The following is a 19043-nucleotide window of genomic DNA, read 5'->3' as shown; positions in this document are numbered from 1 at the left end:
TGCCAGCTCTGCAAATGGCAGTGGAAATGACCACCACCAAAGAGAGAGGCCGAGCTCTGAAGAACAATTGGCTGGTGGGAGGCATCACTCCCCTTGGAAACAGTGTGTCCAAAATCACACCTTTTTTATTTTGTTTTCATTATTTCTGTAAATAATATTAAAAGCACACAGTCACATTTTATTCCACACACAGTGGTATGTTGTTTTCTTATGTAACACAGTTGGGGTAAGTAAGAGAGCAAGGGTGCCGGCGCTACATAGCCTAGCTACAATCTGCTCGGCTCGTATGATCAAGCACTGCCTGTTACTCAGAGTCACAGCCCCCCTGAGACACACACCATCTATCTTCTTTTCATCATTAGCACAGCTTTTCTTATGCATAATGGTGAATTTCCAATTGAAAGACCGCCAAGCACCTTGAAAATCTGTGACAGTTAAAGCGAGGAACACAATAAAGCACCCTTCCTTTGACGTCCTTAGTTGAATGTTCTTAAAACCATGCATAACAACATGCTGGAGGTTTTTGACGAACCTCCAAACCTAAGTGACTTTATTACACAACTTCTTTTATTGAGTGTCTTAAATAGCTGAAAATAAAGTGGGTAACTAGATATTCAATGGACCAAATAGCCACACCAAAATTATCCTTTTTACAAAGCCCCAAAATCCCTAGCCAATGGTACCGGAGATAATTTCCCAGGTATTCCTCAGTTGGGATTGGCAGAGGCCCCACTCTAACAGCAAGAGACGTAAGATCGCTAGGTTGGAATATGAGGGGTTCTAGCTCTTTCAAAAATAAGGAAAGCAGAGAAGAAATCTTCAGTAACAATGAAAGACAGACAGTTTCATAATAATAGAACAGTTAGCTGTGCATAAAGGAAAGGTGCCACTATCTGGGGGATGCTAATTGCACTACGGAATTCAACCTTCTCAGTCATAGAGAAGGTCAACGATGAAACCACAGGAATATTAGCAATAACTACCAATCTCAGGGTCTCCAAAGTGGTGAAGACTCTTAGTGTGAGTAGTATTTACTGGAATCCAGTTATCTCTCCCCTCCTGGCTTTCTTAACCAACTTGCCCTAGTCTTGACCCAGTTACAGATCCAGTATGGGGCAGGGAGCATTATATTATCTAGAGATTTTAATGCCCAGTGTATTAAATTGCAGATAGAGAAAGGTCTATGGAGGGATCCTACGCAGAGCGGCCTACAGTGCTCATTGTTTTTAAATTATTGAAAATTTTGCATGACAAATGGCAACATTGAGGGGGATGTTCCACCAGCAGCCTTATGGAAGAAGGGCACAAAGTGTTCCTCTATTGACTACTTATGTCTGTCAAAAGATGTTTTCAGTCTGTGCAAAGAGTTTAACATTAAGACAACGCGCTGGAGTGATCACCTCAAGTTAACATGCTCCTTTGTAGTAACTACCACGAGTATGCTTAAAAGATATCTACCAGCTCTAAACATGAATAGTGGGAACGTCCGTCTCGTAAAGTTTGAACAGGGTGGTTCACGTTTAAACAAGGAGCTTACTTGAAGGTTTCAGTGCCTCAAGGATTTAGAATATAACTTCCTTTCTAATCCCACAACGTTTGTGTCTTTCTTATGGGATGTAGACACTCCCAGAACAGAGGGGGAGAGGGCTGGTAGGAATTATCAGCATTGTTTCAATGAAGAAACCTTAACAAAAAAAATAGAACTAAGGAAAGAACTCCGTGGGCTTAAGAAGAAACATCTAAGCATGGAAGATTTGAGTATCGAACGAAGAAGACTGCGCCTCAAATATAGGCACTGGTCGAAATCTCAGAGGCATATTCAACTAACAGAACAACGGTGAACAGATGTTGAGAGCGCTCAGGAATCATAACACTAGAAATGTCTGGGCCATAGTGAATGGGTGAGAGGAAAGGCAAGCTAATGCAATGAGTAACATCATAGAGGAGCATGTCTGGGTGAAGTATTTTTCAGCCCTATATGGACCATCGGAGGACTTCCGAGATAATTAATGCAAGAGCCCTGCCAAACTCCTGGAGGGAAGCAGTTGTAATATCTATCTATAAGAAAGGTGATCAGGCAGATGTGTTAAACTATCGCCCAATCTCCCTCCTCGAAGCAGATATCAAATTATTTGCAGGACTGGTTCTGAGGGACCTTGAAAGCTGGATAAAGGAACAGGGAATCATCACAAAGAACCAAACAGGGTTCCACATAGGCCTATCTACCACTCTGAATTGCCTGATTCTAAGTGCAATATTGTCCAAATCGTTTCAGAAGAGTGGGCCAAGACATTTTTTTAGTCAATCAAAGCCGGTTATGGCAGAAGTTGAGACAGTGGGGGCTCCCTGAACCCCTGCAAGCAATAATAATGTAACTTCACAGGAAATCTTCTCTGAGGATATGATTGGATGGTAGAGGCAACCTATCAGTTCAAATTACAACCTTTAAGGGAGTGAGACGGGGCTGCATGGTAGCCCCCTGCCTCTTTAATCTTTATTTGGCAGACTTAGCAAGAAATATGCTGGGGCGGGGACTTGCTAGTCCCGTCATGGGATCAGAAAGACTGAATTGGGTGGCTTACACTGACGGAATTGTACTTTTGGACTACACCCCCATTGGGCTTCAGTGCCTTCTGTACTCCTTGGTAGAGTTTGCCGAAATTAACAATTTAAGAATCAAGCCTTCCAAATCCAAAATAGTCATCTTCAAACACCCCTTGATAAAGGAGTCTAATTTCATCTGGAGAATGTCAGGCCAAAAAGTAAAAATTGGTAAGGTGGTGATATGCCTGGGATTAAACATTAAATCCTTTCCTTCTCAGGGATATGTAGAGGGCATCATGGAGGGCAAACTAATTCAACTAGAGAGTCAAATGAAAAAGGTGAACTCCAATAACTGTAAGTTCTCGTTATCACCACTGATTACATTTTATATCAGTACCCCGATTCCTATCCTGATATGTGGACTAGACATTAATCCTGTCATCAATGCAATAAATTGGGACAGGCTGGCGGGCTTGCTGCGGAAAAATGTCTTATCCCTTCCCCAGTTTCCTCACTGTCTCTACCTTGAGATATGAATTGGGTCTGTTATCTCTCCGCTCATATATAGAGTGGAGAATACTGTTGGTTTTCCAATTAATCTGGGAACCACAAGTTAATACCTTGTACGAAGACCTGAACAAAGAATTAGCAAAAAACAATAATCTCTTCTTATCCGGTTTGGCGAATTAGGCCTTACAAATTCGGAGTCCTTGCGAAAGTGAAGTCATCAACCTCATTAACAATCCTATGCTCGTAAAAAAGCGCCCAGAAAGAAAAGACTGGATAAAAAGATTGACAATATGAGGTCAAAAAAAGTCCATCTCCAGTTTAGCATACAACAAGACACAGGGATTTCTATCTGGCTATCTAACCTGTTTTCCCAATGCTAGAGGTTGAAATGATTTTTGGAGATTCATGCTTAATCTATTACCAACAAGGGAAATCCTCTATTCTAGACATACGTATAGTGGTAACAAATGCCAGCAGTGTGACCTAGGATATGTAAACACATTAAGACATATTCTGATAGACTGCCCCTGTACTTTCATGTATAGAGTGGCTACGTTCTTGAGATTTGTGGATAAGGAGGTTGCCTTGAGACACAAGATTTCTGGGATCGTCTAAGTTCGGTCATGAAACCCTTTTAACCGGGCAAGTAATATAATTCCTGCGCAAATTGCCTTTCTTAAAATGAAAAGAAATACAGAAGTGAACTTCTCGATCTGCTCTAAATGTTATGCTTGATTGTTTTTAATTTTTTGTAGCGTAACCATTTGTCGTGCTTGTGTAATTCACATTAATTTAATAATAGAAAATGTACTTGTTATTATTGGTTGTTTCTTTTGTACCCTTGTGAAAAGTCGAATGGAAATTTGGCTGAAACACGATAAAATGAAAAATAAAAAGAGATATTTTGCCTTTTACATCTTATAGTTTTGCATTCAGGATGTGGAAAATAAAGGTATACAGATATTATTTTGGCTCAACATGATGGATTTACATGTTGTCATGATGCTTTACTATGCAATTTATGTATTTGCAAGTAACCTCAACAGGACAGTATTATTGTAGCCCTTGACACCCAAAACTTAAATATTTGTTCCAAGTAAAGCATGGAAGAAGCAGGCTCTGCCCAAATTGCAGAGTTGGTTAAAATCCCTGCTTTGCTGTTTAGCATAAGTATGTGATCCCGAGCAAATATTGTAATCTCACCCTGACCTCAACTGCAAACATTGGACTGCTTATAGTGATTATGTTTACACCCTTACAATAGGACAGTTTTAATAAGTGTAGGGACAAATTGGTGTACCCTGGTGCTCCTCTGCTAGTAACTCCAATACAGTCACATAGAATTGCATTGTGGCTGCACTGGCCCTCCCCCAGTCTGTTATCACTTGATTTGAATGTACCCAAGGTGACCTGGGGAGTGGTAATTAGTGATGGGCGCGGTGTGATAATGAGGGACAGTGCTGGTTAACATCAACATTGTACCAGCTCACAAAATGTGCACATTACTTGATCTGGGGAGGAGAGCAACACACTCGCAGGCGAATCACAGCATTCTACAAACTCACAGCACCTGCAATTCATTCCTGTCGCTCAAAAAATAAAATAATAAATCGGGTTTGATGAAAGGGCTGTGTACTGGCAAATCACAGAAAAAGTATACTATAGCAGCAAAACTTCAGTAGCTGAATGTCCAGAGCTCAAGTTGACGTAATACTTGTTCAGTGTCTGCCTTGCAAAATAGAGGAAAGACAAGTGCTATGCCTCTGGCGAGGTGTCACTTCCTGCACAGGGGACGGGTTTTTACAGTGCAGAAGCAGTTATGCCGAATGAGAGGTGGTGCCGCACCTCCTCTCATCACAGTGACTCCACACCCCTGGAACCAATGCAACAGACCTCACCACCCATTGTTCAATGATATCAACAAAACAATTAAGGAGATTGTGTAATCTGTCCCAGCTGTGGTGTGCTCTGCCACAGGCTCAATCAGAAATTGATTCTGTTTAATCTACTTTGTTGCAGACATTCTTGTCCACACATCACATACCACAAATTCTTTATTTTCCAAGGGGATGTGTAACAGCTAAGTCTACAATGCCATCTCACTATGTGTCACAGGATCCATATCCGCAGACCGTGCCACCTTGTGCTCACCCACTCATTAGAGGATCGAAGGGGGACATGCCAATTCTTTTAGAGGGGAATGACTCGTGTGCCGGGCGGTCAGTCTGGCGCCATTGAACCTGTACTGTAGAAAAAGTTGTATCTCTCCAGAGCTGAGTTTAATCTCACTAGAGGTGATTTTACATAGTCAATTGCACAAAGATGACCTTTTGGATTTCAACTGAAGTGCAAATAGGTCCCCTCCTGTCATTAGCACTACAAAGTGCAAAGAAAAAGTAAAAACACACAGAATCCCCATAACACCTTTTTTGCACTGCGGAGGGCAAATTGTGTAAATGCTCCCTACCAGTTACGCATGGCATGCAACATTTACAAATGATTCCTATGGAATCCACCCGCTTTAGCTGGTGTAAATAGCAGGTGAATTCCCTAGGAATCGAATACATTTGTGTCAGTTTCAAAATATTAAGCTGCTGTAAATGCATGTAGATTTGTATGGACGAGCAGACAGAAGAAATCCCTTCTGTTCCAGACCCCAGCTCCCTCAAACAAATCAATGAAAATATGGAGTGATGTAAAAAGCGTAGATTAACGATGTACACGTGTATTTTACTTTCCTTTTTGGTCTACTAAATTATGAAAATGACCTTCATTGGGTTGTCTGTGTTTCCGTTGAGAAGTGAAGCTGTTTCATGCATACTACCGTCGTGTCCCCGGGGATGTCATTTGGGGGTACCCAGGGGTCACACCTGTGACTCCAGAGGTCTCCCTTGCTCACCCCCCTGTGGTCTCCATTGCTACACCCTAAAAAAGAAAAGACTTTTTTTTCTTTATTTAAATGGAAGCCCATGGGCTGTGGCTAGCGCCATGTGGCTATTTGTTTCTAGAGTGGCTGGCTTTCTTGTTGGTTGGGTGATATTGTATGTATATTTGCTCTGTAAAAAGCTCTTAAGCGGAAGTGCTATATAATAACACATCATTATCATTTGGCCTTGGACGTCTGCTTGCATTCACAGTATTTTATTATAATATGGGTCTATACTCACTGATATTGATGATACATCTGGTGACCAATTTTTGTATGGCATTTTTATCACATTACATTGATATCATAACCATTATATATATATATATATATTTTTTTTTTTTTTAAATTTATTTGTGTTCACCGTTAAGATTTGTACAAAAAGAGTGACGTAGAAGACGATAAATGTCATATGTAACCATATTTTTCGTAGTGTACTTTGGAACAATGCTATGTGATGCCACTTCCTGTTTTGTCAAGGGGTGAAAGGTTGTGATCCAACGGTCCCTGTGATGTCATTTTGGGGTGGGGTCAAATAGCATCACTTCCTGTGGTGTCATCAGAGGTCAAGGGTTGTGTGATGTCACTTCCGCTGCCCCTGGCATTTTGGTGAAATGACTGCCTTGCTGTTCCCCCTACCTGTGCAGGCCCCTGGGTGCTGCTGGGTGCATGATGGTGCACCAGAATGTGTAAATACTGTTTTCAGACTTGTTACAGTCAGTATTGGGCACGTCCTCTCACCTGTCCTGCAATACATGCTCTCAACAAGACCGATCTTCCTCTTCTCTTTTCTGTCCCATCTCTCTGGCAAGATCTGTCTCTCACTGCCACAATCTTCTGCACATGTCCCTATGAATGTGGCTTTCACCTCTGCTTGGGGGCAGACACGGCCAGTAATGGCCCGCCAGCCCGAGCATAGGGCTTCCTGTGATGTCATCAGAGGTCAAGGGTTGTGTGATGTCGCTTCCGCTAACCCTGGTATTTTGGTGAAATTATGTCCTTGCTGTTCCCTCTACCTGTGCAGTCCACTGAGTGCTGCTGGGTACATGTTGGTGCACCAGAATGTGTAAGCACTGTTTGCAGACTTGTTACAGTCAACATAAAAAAAGGATGGCTTCACCCGACCCGGGGAAGGGCCTTGGCTGGCTGCAAACAGTGCCAGAGAATTGGTTTTCTCGGCCGCTGTTTCAGCCACCTGATTGGCTTGTGGCCTGTCCCTGTGTGTGAATACAAGTATCTATAGGGTAATGAAAAGACAAACAAGATAGTTGCCTCTGTCAGTTGTCCTTCTTTCCTAAATCCTTGCGTGCTAAATCTGGAGCCTTTGGTTATCACTATTATGTCCATTGTCCCAGAGATATCCAGAATCTGAAGATTCCCAGCTTGTAGCATTTGCTAGTAAATGGCTAATACATCTCTAGCCTGTGACAAATGCCTGTATGCATATGGTAACATCCCCATTTCCACTTCTCTTAACATTCTCAACCATTGCTGCCATAAATTCCATCCCCAGCTGGTTGTCATGGTCGCCTGTTTGGGGCACTCCCCTGTGCTCTATTATTGTGACATCCGTTCTATCCATCCATACGGCTGTTGGTCATTCCTGTACCTTCCCCTCTGTCTCTTATTGCTAGATTAGCTTTCTGTGGCCTTCATTTAAACTCAGCAAGTGCCATACCCTTTCTCTCCTCCTGCCCCACTCTAAACTTTGAAATTGTTGTTCGTCCTATACCTCTGCAGCCTAGAAGCCAACACTACATGAAAAGCTATGCATGACATGATGGTCTCGTGCCCGTCGTAAAACAGGTAGAATACCTTTACCAATGCCACAGTTCTCAAATTGCAGAAACCTATTTGGTTGTGTTTTTACATCTTTTGGAATTCCAACATGTCATAAAAATATGTCCCACAGCCCTTGCCTTCTCTTTCAGATGTTCTGTGGGTCCTCCTTCCTGGATAGTAGCAATCCACTGGCACCCTCATACCCTCCCACAGCACCTCTCTGAAGAATCACAAAACAACCTCTGCCTCCTGGTTGCCATGGTTGCTGTCTGAGTCTGCCATCCACCCTCAGCTTACACTACTGTCATCCCCTCGGCCAACTGACTGTTGGAGCTATGTGTGTCACCGTGCAAGTCCTTCTTTCCACCAAACTACAGTTCATACATTGGAATTAAACCTTGGTTTGTCCCCCTCTTTCCTCTCATCAACTGCAGATCGGTATAAAGTTCCACTCGATTTCCCCCATAGAGCAGGAGCTGGTGTGGTTTCTAAAATGTGTTAGCATGAATTCATAAAGTTGAAGAGGGGAGTGGTCAGCAACCTAATGCATGGAAACTGCTTTGGAGCAGATACTATCGTCTGGCAGTAACCCTTAAATGCAGCGGTAGCGCTATTACCGCCACATTTAAGGGTCCGCCAGATCATGGCTTTGGCGGATTTCTCCACAGCTCTGAGCTGAGGGGAAATCTGCGGCAAAATTGCCGATTTTCGGCGCGATTACTTATTTTCCCCATTGGGCCCAATGGGGAATGGGCAATAACCCTTCCCCCAAACCCGTGATCTGGCGCTAGTAGCCCGGGGGGTTTGGCGGTAGGGCTATTAGCGCCGGCGCTAATAGCGCCTGTGTTACCGCCCAACTCGTGATGAGGCCCTATCTTATTTAGTGTTTAGGGATGTCATAAAGGATTTATTGATAATTATTTATTTTACATCGGATTCACCCATAAGGTTTCAATGTAAATGTTTGAGTGTACACAACATGTTTAAATCAGCATTGCTTTGAGGGCAGGCTTTGATTTATCCGAACTACAAGACCCAGAAGGCAATTGTTGGAACAGTTACAGGTATGCAACTGCAGTATTTTCACAGTGGGACTAATGGTCTGACAAATTATTTGAGGTCAGGGAAAGTCACCATTCTTGAGAGAACGGAATGTGAAATCTGTTCATGCCTCTTGTGGGTCTTGTATTGGTGGTCTTGTACTGGTGGGCATGGACATGCAATAACCACATCGATTTGATCATATGTGTTTGAAATGCCAAATAATGTCCAATTCGGCTGCACGCAAAGTGCAGAGAGTAGCCAGGTCTCAATTACTGATGATGGTAAGAAACTCTTATTGAACTTTCATCCTCAACATCTCTTCTCCTTTCCAGTGGCAGATGTTTTATGAAGTCTAGGAATTGTTTTTTAATGATAAACAGTCTTTTCCGCTCACAATGGGGATGCACGTCAGCTCCTCTGCCATGCGCCCTATGATTGTGCACCCTGATGTATTGTAACATTTGGCTATTGGCCTCTCCCTGTGTGTGAATACAAGTATCTATAGGGTAATGAAAAGACAAACAAGATAGTTGCCTCTGTCAGTTGTCCTTCTTTCCTAAATCCTTGCGTGCTAAATCTGGAGCCCTTGGTTATCACTATTATGTCCATTGTCCCAGAGATATCCAGAATCTGAAGATTCCCAGCTTGTAGCATTTGCTAGTAAATGACTAATACATCTCTAGCCTGTGACAAATGCCTGTATGCATATGGTAACATCCCCATTTCCACTTCTCTTAACATTCTCAACCATTGCTACCATAAATTCCATCCCCAGCTGGTTGTCATGGTCGCCTGTTTTGGGCACTCCCCTGTGCTCTATTATTGTGACATCCGTTCTATCCATCCATACGGCTGTTGGTCATTCCTGTACCTTTCCCTCTGTCTCTTATTGCTAGATAAGCTTTCTGTGGCCTTCATTTAAACTCAGCAAGTGCCATACCCTTTCTCTCCTCCTGCCCCACTCTAAACTTTGAAATTGTTGTTCGCCCTATACCTCTGCAGCCTAGAAGCCAACATTACATGAAAAGCTATGCATGACATGATGGTCTCTTGCCCTTCGTAAAATAGGTAGAATACCTTTACCAATGCCACAGTTCTCAAATTGCAGAAACCTATTTGGTTGTGTTTTTACATCTTTTGGAATTCCAACATGTCATAAAAATATGTCCCACAGCCCTTGCCTTCTCTTAAAGATGTTCTGTGGGTCCTCCTTCCTGGATAGTAGCAATCCACTGGCACCCTCATACCCTCCCACAGCACCTCTCTGAAGAATCACAAAACAACCTCTGCCTCCTGGTTGCCATGGTTGCTGTCTGAGTCTGCCATCCACCCTCAGCTTACACTACTGTCATCCCCTCGGCCAACTGACTGTTGGAGCTATGTGTGTCACCGTGCAAGTCCTTCTTTCCACCAAACTACAGTTCATACATTGGAATTAAACCTTGGTTTGTCCCCCTCTTTCCTCTCATCAACTGCAGATCGGTATAAAGTTCCACTCGATTTCCCCCATAGAGCAGGAGCTGGTGTGGTTTCTAAAATGTGTTAGCATGAATTCATAAAGTTGAAGAGGGGAGTGGTCAGGAACCTAATGCATGGAAACTGCTTTGGAGCAGATACTATCGTCTGGCAGTAACCCTTAAATGCAGCGGTAGCGCTATTACCGCCACATTTAAGGGTCCGCCAGATCATGGCTTTGGCGGATTTCTCCCCAGCTCTGAGCTGAGGGGAAATCTGTGGCAAAATTGCCGATTTTCGGCGCGATTACTTATTTTCCCCATTGGGCCCAATGGGGAATGGGCAATAACCCTTCCGCCAAACCCGTGATCTGGCGCTAATAGCCCGGGGGGTTTGGCGGTAGGGCTATTAGCGCCGGCGCTAATAGCGCCTGTGTTACCGCCCAACTCGTGATGAGGCCCTATCTTATTTAGTGTTTAGGGATGTCATAAAGGATTTATTGATAATTATTTATTTTACATCGGATTCACCCATAAGGTTTCAATGTAAATGTTTGAGTGTACACAACATGTTTAAATCAGCATTGCTTTGAGGGCAGGCTTTGATTTATCCGAACTACAAGACCCAGAAGGCAATTGTTGGAACAGTTACAGGTATGCAACTGCAGTATTTTCACAGTGGGACTAATGGTCTGACAAATTATTTGAGGTCAGGGAAAGTCACCATTCTTGAGAGAACGGAATGTGAAATCTGTTTATGCCTCTTGTGGGTCTTGTATTGGTGGTCTTGTACTGTTGGGCATGGACATGCAATAACCACATCGATTTGATCATATGTGTTTGAAATGCCAAATAATGTCCAATTCGGCTGCACGCAAAGTGCAGAGAGTAGCCAGGTCTCAATTATTGATGATGGTAAGAAACTCTTATTGAACTTTCATCCACAACATCTCTTCTCCTTTCCAGTGGCAGATGTTTTATGAAGTCTAGGAATTGTTTTTTAATGATAAACAGTCTTTTCTGCTCACAATGGGGATGCACGTCAGCTCCTCTGCCATGCGCCCTATGATTGTGCACCCTGATGTATTGTAACCGTGCCTATTGAACCATTATCTGTTACTATTGTTTGCTACTGAGATTTTACTACTGGTTTTGCCAAATGCTTTGCCTCACCCATTGTACTCACAAGTGTGAATCTGCTTCTTTCAATTTACTAGCATGATCACTATGTTATAAGACACCAGGGTTATTTTGTTCATTGCGTATCACCATTACATGTTCCCTAATTAATTTACCTGCACTGGGTTGTGCTCCATTTGTGACTTAATTCTAAGTGTGTGCCAACATGTTCATGCCACTAGATTTGTCTCTTGGTCTGCCCGCCTGACACTGTACCACTGGGGGTAGAACAATTACAGCAGCTAACAAATGTTGGCCACTACTAGAACTGCGCCTTTGCACAGTTCAAAAATCCAGACCCCCATTACTGCGACTAGGGGGAGCATGGTTGTAGGGGTGTCCCCTGCTTCCCTTAGTCAGTGTAATGGCAGTCAGGGCATGTGGGGGTGTCCCCCGCTTCCACTAGATGGAAGCAGGGGACAATTAAAAAAAGAAAAGTGAGAAGAAAACGGACCCTGTGGTGCCTGGGTTGACCCACGTTAGTGGGTGAGAACTGTCGCCGCAGGGATACAGCAGGGACGGTGGCACACTTCTAATGTGTGCCGCCAGCAAGATAAGTGGGAAGGAGGAGGCGGGTAAGGGGATGCCGGCCACAGTGATCTATGTGATTACTGCCCTGCGCCATAATGGGAGTCAGCAAAATGAAAGTCGACATTATGGGCGGGGCAGTGATCACATAGATCCTACCAGTGCCCACCTTTTTTCTGCCCCCACCTATACATTCTTGCCCTTGGGTTGTGCACCATTACAATCCTGCCATTATATCCCTCTCTGTACTTTTGCTTGAGGCAACTTCTGAGCCTAAGGCATCGAAGGTTGCCAGGCTATACAGGGCCCAATATATCAGGTTATGCCTCCTTACAGGGCTGCACAGGCCAGACAGTTCCACATCTTCATGGATTGTACGCACCAATGAAATACATTGCAATGATTTCATGGCACAATGAGGTCCATAATTCTACCCCTTCCTTTCTCTGCTTTCCCTTTCACAGCTTTCTGTCTTTGCAGTATACTCTTTACTTTGCTTCTTTAGGCAGACAGGCTGAGCACTCTCGGAAATTATGATTCTGGATTATATTTCTGGGTCAGTAAATGCTACAAAAGACCACTTGAGCACATCTCATGCCCATCACACAACCACACACTCAAAGCTGCCTGCATGATAAACTCCTGTCTTGTACAAAGACAATGCAGCTAGCTCTCCTAATTCTGCACACTGTCCGACCTACCCATTGGGATCAACATGCATCCAAAAGGCCACAAGCCTTACTCCTGTCCTCAGCCTTGAACATCGTTCTCCAAAACTCTGTCTGTTAGTTGTAAGCCTGCTCCCACTTTACCCCTCCCTTACCCTGTTGCTCCCTTGTCCTTTCCTCCATAGACCACCGTCTGGATAGCGCTGGCGCAGGCACAATAACCCACACAGGTACAAACCTCAGTGCTGTGAAACCATTACAGTGACAATTCTGTGCAGTATACAATATTTCATACATAACATAACATGTTTGTTGGTGTTTTTGCACACCGAATGTTCACTGTAATCATGCTGACATATATTTTGACACAGGCAGCATAACAGAGTGTTTTCCAGGGCCATGCTGCCATATATTGTGAGTATCTTCATGGCTGTGCTTTACTGTGTACAACTGGCACATATTTGGACACAGGAAGCATGCAAACAGTTTTACATAACCATGCTGGCATAGATTGTGGATATAGGCTAAGCATCATGAGCAGGTGATTCACAGTGCATGTGCTGGAGTTTATTGTGACACAATCATGAAAGTGTATTACAATGGAAATTATGTCAGGTAGACTTTGTGGGTTGTGACGAATTTGAGGGTGTCCTCACTTCTTTTCCCCAAATATCCTCCCCCCAGAAGGCCAAGGATATGGCGTCCCTTTCGGAACCTGACTCTGGGGTTGGATATGCGAGGGAGGATCACCTGGGAGGAGGAGACTTGGGGAGTGAGCATGAGGCACCCTTAGGTGAGACATGGTAACCCCAATTTCCCTTTCATCATGAATCAAATATCCACCAGGCTTTCATGGGATATTTCCACACCCCTTCTCTATTGTATGAGAAATCCATCTCCCAATGTATACCCCTATGTTACTGATACAAGGAAGAGACCACGTAGGCACTCACATTCTGACTTTATTAACTCAGACATACGAAACACCACTCTGTTACTGGGACGAGGAAGAGAGGTGCTGACTACCAAGATCATTATGAAACTGTGAATGGCCTGCACCTGAAGACAGAGGGGCAGTATAAATGGCCCGCTCAGGTGAGGCTAATGAAGAACCTGCAGAGGAGCTGATATCGCCTGTCGAATGCATGCAGATGGAGAAGCCAGAGGTGAAGGCAGAGAGACGCGGTCTGAAGCGTTGAGGAGCAGCAGAGTTGTTGCAGCGGAAGCAGATTGTTGAAGGCATTGTCGGAAGGTCTCCTGTAGCAGGGTCAGCCTGTCGACCTCCTGTAGTGAAGAGGACTCCCTCTCTGGTATTTTGAGGTGTCAAGAGACCCAGGAAGAGGGGCTTGCCAAGCCAGGAGCAGCAGTAGCCACAAAGTACTGACCGGAGCAGAGAAGGGCACACGAAGACAGCGTACCCGGTGAGTTAAGTGAGGCAGAGTGACACCAGGACGCTGTGGTGCGAGCCGCTTGGTGAACGAAGGTCAGAGCGCTCACAAGTGAGAGAGCGACAGAGGAGGCAATGTGATTGCCAGTTCAGAAATTTAAAATATAGATGTTTGATGCAGTTTGTGAACACCGAACTGTAGTAAAATTGGAAAGGCTGCAGAAGGGTCAAGAAAGCAGGAAAATTGAAACTGGATGAGAAGCTTGTGAGCAGGGTGCAAATTCCCAGCAGGAGAGTGAACTGGGAATTTGCAGTTACATTGCTTTGGATATGAATGGACTGCCATTTTAAATACCAAACCAAAGGAAAGTAATAATGAATGAATGCCACACGAGTGGAACACATAATACACGTTCCCTGATACAATGGAACTATGAATCATGGAAACTAAATAAAGCAAGCATTGGTAATGAATATAAAGCACTGTGAATTGTACAAATAGAGAGAAAACAAGCATTGGCAAGAGCCAGAATGGAAAGAGGAACTGTACAAGTTGAACTTTGAAACCGTGGCAACTCTATGAGAAATTGTGACAATCCAACAAGTGAATGGTGACAAAAACCATTGTTGAAATGAACTGCAAGAATATAAGTTCAAACCACCATTAAGCTGAAGCAGTGGTTGTGTCATAGTGGAAAATAAGCCAATCAGGTGTGTCAGTTGCATGACCTTTGATGGGTGGTCTGACATGTGCGCCTAGGCGGAATACACCTCACTAGAGAAAAGCCTCTTCACTCATCTATAAGCCAATGGTTGAATTTCCAGAGATTCTTGTGCATTGTGAACTTACAGGGCTGGACTTTATGATATTGATGAAAGAGCCAAAAGCCTGAAAGCTGGGAAGAATCCTGAAAAATTGTGTTGTTGTGAAACCAGTGAGAGACTTGAAAGCTTTGAAAGGGAACCCTTGTGAGAAAAAGTGAGCTATTTGGAATCCTAGAAAAGGGAGAACACCTTTCCACCCAAGAGCTGGAAGAAGGTCTGAACATTTGTTTAAACACTTTTTCATTTGATGCTGACATCCCTACACAGTTTGAACAAATAGATGTGAGGGCAAGTATAGGTTTTGGACACAGACAGACACTTTCTTTGGACTGCCTAACAAAGACTATGATTAGTTTTAGTTAGGTAGGGAAATTCAACCTTGACATAGGGCAAGATAGGCCTTATTCCAACCCTCTTGAGATTTTAAATACAAATTTATATCCCAAACTATCCTCAGTTGCCTGTGTCTATTTCTTGGTGCCTTCACAGGGTGCAGCATCATGAAAGCGCTTTCAAATGCTTTGGTGTATTGTTGGTGAAATGGTGTATTGTATTGTATAGTATTTGTGATTTATATAACACCTTTTATCATTATTATAGTCTCAATGCGCTGGTGGTGGGAACGCTCTTAGGGACCAACATCCAGAGTGTTGGCGATCACAGAGTGAGATTAGACTGCATGTGTGTGTACGTGTGTATGCTTTTTTCCATGAGTTACCATATAGAACGGATTATAAACATATTGACCATTTAGGCAATTTTCTCACAAATGTTTGTGTACCATTTAATCCTATTTTAAAAATGTTCGGGGCAAGACCCCCCAGCCAGGTCAATCATGCTAATTTAAGTGAATATTAAAGCCCCTCCATTGAAAATATTCACTTCATGTAATTATATCGTTATCTTGAACAATAAAAATTATTAAAATTGAAAATATTCACTCAGTGCCACTAACCTTGAATAATTTTAAATGCTGGTGACCCATCAGCACTCCTGCTCTCACACCTCACCCCAATTCCAAAAGCTGTCTTTGCCAGTGGTCTTAGAGAGGGGGGAATGTCTGTGCTTGTCCTTATGTACACACCATGGCTGAAATTAAATTAGAGGGAGAAAGAAATAATTAATGTTCATATATCTTATTGAATCAAAGTTATTTTGCAAATTTAATGTCAGTGTGGTAGGCAGGGAGAAAACAGTTCTCGTGGAAGGAATATTGGTTGAATCAAAATGTCTCTGCAAGGTTTGAGGTCAGTGGTTGAAGTGTCGTTTTAAAATAAAAACGTAGGAAGCAGTTGAAACATTCACTTCAGTGCAATGCACTGAACGATCGCTTAAACAGCAGGCGCTGTTGTTTGAGTGTTTGTATTGTTCGTGGGAGGGGTTGTGGTGATGGGGTTTGTGGGGAGCAAGCAGGTCAGCAGGGAATATAGTTCCACTACTTCTTTTCATGCACTTTGTCGATTGGTTGAGGTTTGTGCTTACATGGACATATGAGGCTGTACATCACCTATTGCAGTGGCCTGCCAACTTTGCCTTTCCTTATGTTCTAGACTACATCTCCCTTCCGTTTTATACATCACAGTCAATTGTGAAGGATCATGGGATCCATAGGCCAAGACAAGCTGCTGATGGGAAAAATGCCATGCATTTGTTAATGTTAATTTTAATGTTAAAGTATATTTGTACCGCGCACTATCCCCACCAGAGTGGTCCCTGTATTTGAGGAGAACTAAGTGGTGTTTTGTTTTCTCTTGAGGTTGCATTTGGCATATGACTGAAGCAACTGGGGATGAGGCTGCACATTTCATGTACTGACATACCATTTGCATGAGACATTCATGGGTATTTCCTGGGGAATTTGAGACTGCACATCACCCATATCACCGATGGTAAAGATACCATGCACCTAAGGAACTATGAATTCTTTGTGAACCATCTGAGGCTGAGTTTCACGGGAGGCTGCACATATTTGACCTTAAACCATTCTTGCAAGGCACGGAATGGTGTTACAGAGGCAGTTAAGGCTGCACTTCACATATGATGGAAGCAATTAGACATGTATGGCTCTCCCTTACATATGATGATCATACCAGCTATATGAGCTATCAAATGACATTACTAGACAATGGAGGAAGCACTTGGCATACGATAGAAGCTCCTGGATATATAAAGCTGTAACTAATATAAGTTCATCGTACCTGGTCTGTAAGATAATAGCTATAAAATATCAGTATCTTCAGACAGTGACTATATTTATCATATATTATTTTATGGCAGCTCCTGGGAATGTGGGGCTTCACTTGACATATGATTACTTGACCTTACATACACAGCTATAATTAGTCTAAGATGGCAGTGGCTTTCCATATGAGGCTGTAGTGGCACATGCATGGCAGTGACCCCAGCCTATGTGTTTGGCATTTTATGTCTGCTTTAGTAATGCTTTGTTATTTTATGAAATGTAAGCTTATGTACATGTTTACACCTGCGAATCACTTCAGATGATGTCAGCAGGGTTGAATGGCATGTGATTTGATTTCCTCTGAATTCATTAGGGTCAAAATTCAAATGCCATCACTTGAGGTGATGTCATTGAGATTGTGATGTCACTTTCCCTACCCCTAGCATTTTGGTTAATTGACATACCTGGTTTTGTGCTGTATCATTGAACTGCACCAAAGTAATACGCATCTGAAAAAGTGTTTCTTGTGTGAAGATCACAACTCAATCATAATGACAATTGTGTGTATGTGTATATATATATATATATATATATATATATATATATATATATATATATGTTATGTTACTTTGCATTCATATAGCGCCTTATGTACCATTGGAATGGTTTCAAGGCGCTGGTAGGTTGAACACCCTCGGGAACCGAAGTTCAAGCCAGTAGAGAAATAATAGAGAGAGTCATAAGGTGTGTGTGAGCACTGGATATGTGTGCAGCTGGTGTGGTATTCTTGTGATAGCTGCTTCTTAGCGGTAGGTGTGGTGGTTGAGAGATCAAGAGTATGTGTTCGTTCTGGCAGGTTGTTATCCAGACCGATTATGGCTGCGTTAGGCCTGAGGAAAACGCCTAGGCTGGAGGGTGGGTAACTAGCAGTGTTTAGTTAGGGTGATGAAGAGTATGAGGCAAATGATGGTATGAGAACAGCTATACCGAATGGTGTCATAGTATCGCTGTGTTCTAGTTAAGTGGTGGTGTTAAGAGGAGAATAAGCATGGAGATGTGATATGGTGGCTTACCTTAGGAGCTTGAGACCGAGCCCTCTCTAATGGTTCCATGTATTCCATCCGTTTCATGTACTCCGAACTGTTCCATGTGTTACGACCGATTCAAGCACTCAGAACCTTTCCTTTCAAAGCTCTTTCAAACGTTCCATGCACTCCAAACCGTTTCCATGTAAGTCACACCATTCTATGCACTCCAATCCGTTCCGTGCACTCAAGTCCATCCCATGCTCTCCAGTCCGTTCCATGCACTCCAAGCTTTTACATGCACTCCAATACGTTCCATGCACTAAACTCTGTTCCATGCACTCCAAGACATCTTATGCACTCCAACCATTTTATGCACTGCTCCTTTCATTCGTTCTACCCACGTTACCTTTCTCCATTCATCATCCTTCCACATACGTCGTCTTCACACGTTCCATCCACTTCACTGGTTCAAGCCATTTCACATGTTCCATCCACTTCACCCGTTCCACCACTTCACTGGTTCCACCCGCTTCACCGGTTCCAGATACATTATCCGCTCATCTACCCACTTCATCCGTTCTACCATTTCACCCGTTCCACGCACTTCATCCGTTCTACACTAGTTCATTCGTTCCATCCACATACTTCACCCTTTCCTCCACATACTACACCCATTCCATCTACATACTTCAATAGTTCCATCTACATACTTCATCCGTTCCATCTACATACTTCACCCGTTCCACCACATACTTCAACATTCCATCCACATCCATCCACATACTACATCTTTTCCATCTACATACTTCACTCTTTCCGTCAACATATTTAACCCATTCCATCCTGTTCAACCATACCACTCTGTTCACCCATACCACTCTGTTCATCCGTTCCACCCAGTTCATCCTTTCCACCCAGTTCATCCGTTCCACTCACATACTTCACCTGTCTACGCACTCATCCACTCTATGCACTCATTGGCTCTA

Source organism: Ambystoma mexicanum, chromosome 12, assembly GCF_040938575.1.
Source record: "Ambystoma mexicanum isolate Mex_15411 chromosome 12, UKY_AmexF1_1, whole genome shotgun sequence".
In the NCBI taxonomy this organism is placed as follows: domain Eukaryota; kingdom Metazoa; phylum Chordata; class Amphibia; order Caudata; family Ambystomatidae; genus Ambystoma; species Ambystoma mexicanum.
This window is presented reverse-complemented; position numbering follows the sequence as displayed.